The sequence below is a fragment of the Coffea eugenioides genome, chromosome 4 (genome assembly GCF_003713205.1).
Source record: "Coffea eugenioides isolate CCC68of chromosome 4, Ceug_1.0, whole genome shotgun sequence".
Taxonomy (NCBI): Eukaryota; Viridiplantae; Streptophyta; class Magnoliopsida; order Gentianales; family Rubiaceae; genus Coffea; species Coffea eugenioides.
In genome coordinates, this window is record NC_040038.1 from 34,043,990 (window position 1) to 34,049,989 (window position 6,000).

Here is a 6,000-nt window from a genome sequence, read left to right on the forward strand (position 1 = left end):
GGCATTCTTGTTCATGCGGCTGTATTAATCGAGTAAAATTTACTTGCTTCTTCTCCTATCCATCTTCAATCCCTAGGGATTTGGGAAATGCCATCCTTGCATAATTCGATTTGGGACTTTTCCGTTCAAGAATAGTACAAAACAGACAAATTCCTATTGGCATGAGAAAGAGATCATAGTAATGGTTTTCTATCCCACTAAAGTATCTTGTTCTAACATAAAAGGACAAAAATTCTTCGTTGAAAGCGAAAAGAAACAGCAAATTGAGGATCGCTGAAGGAAATTGAAACAAACTCTTGATATGCATGAACAAATCCAGAGTTGAGTTGAGGAAAAAAGGGAGAGCGATTACTATTACAACCTAAAGGGAAGGCAAAATCGATGTGGTCTTTGGAGTTGAGGGCGTGGGAGATGGAGATGAGAGAGTTTAGAATGAAGAGGAAAGAAAAGATAAAGATTGATAAGCATGTTATCGATGATAAGCAGGTAGAACCTTTTTCATTTGAGTGCTGTTGTTGTTCATAGCCTAAGGAGAAGAAATGGTGGCGTATTTTGGATACATTTATAGGAAGATACAAATGATTTCCAAGACCAATCAAGATGAAACAATCGCCTGCTATTGGTGTGGGTGAAAAGTCCAATTCTTGGTTCTTGATTTCTGCTTTCTAGTTTACTTTTCTTCCCTTACCCTTATTAAGAATTGAACTATGAGCGTGTAAATTGAGTTTTTGGGAAATGCTATTTCCTCTACTGCAGCTAGGTAGGGGTGAGCAATTACGGTAATTACCGAATTACCGACCGAATTCGATTTGAATTTGGTAATTCGAATTTGGTAATTAGATAATTCGGTCGGTAATTCGGTAATATCGAATTAATTAGAATCGAATTAGGGTCGAAAATGGTTTTATAGTTTTTGAATTTGGATTTACCGAATTCGAATTTATTTCGGTAAAACGGTAAATTATTACCGTTTTCAATTTTGAAATTCCGAATTAAGTTAATTAGGAAATAATATCCTTATGTCCAGATGTTCCAATTTCAGACTTTTGCCCTAAATTAGCATTAGCATTCGTTCCCATCAGGTAAAATCGTTCCCATTGGCTCAAATCCATCTGCCCAGACGGTGCAATCTGTGCATAACCTATGGTGTCTCCACAATCCAAATGCATCTTGGTTAAGCGAGGATACTGCACCAGATTGCTCAACCCAAAGGGGTACTGTGCATGCTTTGACCATTCCCTGCAATCTCCTTCAACCTTGATTTGGATCTCCTCCAGGTTGGGACAATCCTCAAGACCAGCAGCAGTCAATGGGGTTAGAAGCTCACCCATGCCAATCCAGAGTGAAAGACATTGCAGTCTGTCCCATGAGTTGCTACAAAATCCATTGCCGCTGCTATTAAATTGCAGAGCAGAGCAATTCAGATCGTAGGAGTGTCTGCACCTCTTCTTCTTGCTGCACATGATATCACTGTCATAATCTCCAAAGTAGTTAACAGATCCATCCGACTGGTTCGATGCCCTAAGAAGCAGTTTTCATGAATTTGGTTAAATCGGTAAATTTTCGTTTACCGAATTCAATTCGGATTGAATTCGAATTCGATATTTTCTATTTCGAATGCGAATTAGGTCAAATATTTCCAGAACCATTTACCGAAAATTACCGATTTCAACCTACCGAATTACCGACTTCGAATTCGATGCTTACCCCTACAGCTAGGGATTGAAGATGAATGGGAGAAGCAGCAGCTTTTGGACAAGAATGCCCTTGCAATTTCCTGGTGCATCGCACGTGATGCTATTCTCTGTTACTCATAATTGGTAAAATTGACAGAAGGGCCAAAAATTTGTACTTTTAATAGATTGGGAGTTAAAAATTTTCTCATAATTATTGGAGGTAGGACTGCAAATGAATCGGCTCGCGAGCGGCTCGAGTCAAGCTTGACTCGAGTTCGATATCTAGTTGGCTCGAGTCGAATTCGAGTTCAAGATATTTGTGAGAACCCAAAAATTTTCACATTTTCTCAACATTATTTTATTTCTTTGCCTACATTTTATACTTTCCTTGGAAATATTAAAATTTCTATGCATTTTTACAAGCAAGTACAGTTTTAAATTCATTTTCCTAGTATGAGTTAGTGTACGTTAAATTTGAAACGCATTATCGATGTGGGACCCGCTAGTGCGATAAATGTGATGATTAAAAGTGAGTTTTAGATGAAATTAAGTGTGGGATTAGAGGTGATAATAATAAGTTAGTGAATTGTAAGTTAAAACCCTAGTATACGCAATTTAAGGAAAAATGACTAGAACCGACGGGTAACGTTCGCTACCAATTGGCTATCAATTGAACACACCATTTGACCACCATTTTATCAAGTTAATCTCCTTATTATTAGAGCCTAAAAATCAGCCAAAATCTGATTATGTTGGCCGAATTTATTGACCAAGAAAACAAGAAAAAGAAAAAAAAATTTTGGATGCACCAAAGTGTGACACTTGTTGGTCACTTAGAGACTTTTGACCAGGCTAATTTTCTTTGCTTCTTATCTTCACTTGGACTCCACTTCTTCACCATTTTTCTTGGTTTGGCCGAGAGCAAGAGAGGGAGAAAGAGTGAAGAGAGATTTCAATTTCCAACCTTGAATCCAACATTTTGAGTGAAAACAAGAAAAACTAAACCGATTAATCACTAGTTTGGGAGTTTGGGAAGCTTAAGGAACCAAAAATTTCAAGGGGAAGTGGAGGATAACTCTAGCAAGCTTTGTTTTGAGGTAATATGGCTGCCCACACTTTTCTTTGTCCTTTAATCATGTTGGAGTTGCTTAGTAGCTTGTATTTGTGGTTATAATAATGCTTATATCAAGTGATTTTGGATGATTGGAATGATGCAATTGAGTTAGGGTTTGAATGATACCCTCCTCATACTTGTTGTATGGATGGTGTATGATGTATATATGTTGGTATAAGAGGTGGTAGTGATGGTTTCAAGCTAAAAATGAGATTTATATCTTGATTGTAGCAAATTTCCAGAATTGAAGTTAGTATGCACCCTGTTCTGCCGGTTCTAGTTCATCATGTTAGAGGCCAAATTAGGCTTAACATAAAACATAAAAGTTGTAGATAATGATGTTTTATAGGTTCCTGTAAAATTTCAACTCAATCCGAGCAACGTAACCTGTGAAAAGATAAAAATACCCCTGACTACCATAAGTTTAGTCCAATGGACAGTTTTGACATTTTATCAATCTGATCGTGTCTTTTCACCTTGATACATACTGAACTAGCATTTATCCAAAACACAAAAGTTGTAGTGCTATGTCTTATCTTTCCAACGCCCCTAGAATCATCTCGTTTGGACTTCGGTAGCCTGAGTTATTGTTGTTTAAACATAGCACGGTTAACTGACCCGTTTGTGCGCTTCTGGTTTAGTAATTCAAAACTTTGACCTAGATACACTACAAACTGGACTAGGTGGTCTTTATCAAAATTTTAGCCCACTGTCTTAGCTTCGAAACGGTATAGATTACACCTCAATCTGATAAGCGTAGCATCAGTTGTGTCCGTTACGCAAAACAACGTCAAATCTGTCTTTTGTTTCTTGACTCAACCTTCATTTCCGCACATGCTCCTAGCTTGATTTTGTACTTGTATGACTTGGAGCCTATGGAATGGTTATTGAAATGAGATGATTTTGTGTATGATTTTGGGATTGATTGAGGAAAAGAATGAAGCCATAAATGGCTGGAAAATAGGTAAATACAAAGGGCGTGCTGCCCAAATTTACGCTCGAGAACTAGATCGATATACTTGCGACTTGAGTAAAGCTTGAGAGCGAATACCACGTAAACCATCTAGGGTATTTACGTCTTCTTTTATCGAGGTATATAAGTTAGAATTCGGCCGAAACTTGTACCCTTGGAAAAATGAAATTTACGACTAATAGAAATACGTTTTTTTTGCCACTTCGACTCAAATAGCGATTTTAAAGTTTTACAAGTGAGCATAAGTTTTACAAATAATTTACTTATGTTCTTTGGTTTAAATGTACTCTTTTCACTACCAAAATCATATTTATACTTTGTACTAGTACGTATTCGAATTTTCTTTGAATCACTTACATATTTGATGGTTGAAGCATAATGTGTTCTTTTGATTATATTAGGATTCCTGGGTGATTGAGGGTGTTATCCGGAAGGATATTTTAGACGTTATTTTGCCTAAATAGGTGAGTGTTTCTTGTTTGTTATATTTTCATTAACTATGTGGCTTGTTCTTGATTATATGACTTGTTATGAACAAATGATAACATGTTAAATGTTTTCAATGATTGCTTAAAATGAGTTTTCTAGGCGAGTGTTGTGATGACCCCATTTCTCCCTAAGGCGAACCAGAGGGTTGGCGGGTCGTCTGACTGGCTCTCGCCAGGACTCACGCAAGTAAACTAGCTAAACCTTCCCGACGTATAGCTTAAACAATTACTAAACTCGTCACCCGAACAAGCCAATCCTTAAAACAACCAAAAATACTAGAAACACATTAACTTCAGAGATAACATTACCACTGGACGACTGAACATCCACTCTTAAGTACACCTCCAATCAGTTTACAACACAACTACATTCACACGTTACAAACCACAAAGTGAAATCATAGAATTCAAATACAATCCTACAAGCCAAACAAAACTCAAGTTTTGCACTTTTCCAGTTTCAAGGGGCAACCCAAAACGAAAGATACATAGTCCGATTCAAAACAACATTCATAAAAGGTAAATGCAAACTTCAGGTCTCTCAAATGCCGGAACCTGTTAAGGAAAACAAGTAACGTGGGGTGAACTAAAGCTCAGTGGTGCCCCGAACATGCAATCATATAAACAAATAGCGAATAATAACTCCAAACTAAAATTCAACAAGTAGGAAAACGTATAACAGCACAGGGTAGGATACAGGGCTCTTAGGAGCCATTTTCCACGAACTTGATCAAAATTAACCGCAGTTGACCCTCCGTCAACTCTCACTATCTAAAGTCCACGTAGAACTTTTTTTTTTTATCTTAACACGCTCCAACCAACTTACTCCCACCGGGCCCGTTCTTCTCACTAGGAAGTTTGGTATTACTCGAATATACCTTTTAATAGCCTAGTCGAGGGATTCACCCAATGACGTCACAACAAGTGGTTATCAAGTCACGATAAGAGGCCCTCCCACCCTAAGGTGTGGTACATTCCCCTGCCTAGTGATTTAGTTGACGAGTCCACGCTCCAGTCAACAGTTGCAAGGTTTTTTTGGTGCTTGAGTTAGGATAAGAGGCCCTCACACCCTCAGGTGTGGTACATTCCCCCACTCAGTACTTAACTAGTGCGAGCAAGATATTCGAGAAAATATTTCAAGTAAGTCACCACTCGAAAGGCTAGCGCGATAAAGTACACACTGCCCATTTCGATGGATCAGGAAAACCACTATCCGATTATCACATAACAAGTCAAGAAAGTGCCTTAACAAGATAAATATAGAACAAGCAAGGACACTCACTAAAAGTGAAGCTCAAAAGTCAAGCTGAGAATCGAAGTCCACGTCCTCGCTAAACCCTAAAAGACCAAGTTTTAAAACTATAAGTTTTACTATACAAGTTCTTGGTTTATATATAAAAGATTATCCGATATATAACTAGTTTATCTTCTCAAAATAAATCCTCAATTCTCTTAGAATTAAAACTAGTAAAAGTGATAAAGTATTTCATATGGTTTCTTTGAAGGTACTTTCTTTCTAGAGGTGCAAACCAGAACCAACTTACTTCAAATAAGTTTTCTTGCTGAATAAGTTTTCTCTGCCTTTCATTTAATGTTATTAACATCTCGTGTTTTTGACAATTTTCCTCTAAAACAACTAGCCAGGGTCAGCTTTACGAAAAATTTTAGAGTTTGAAAGTTAGTGCAATCATTTCCTAAAAGTAATAAGGCTAGTTTAAGCAAAGGAAAGAATTAACTAGTTGGCAAGGT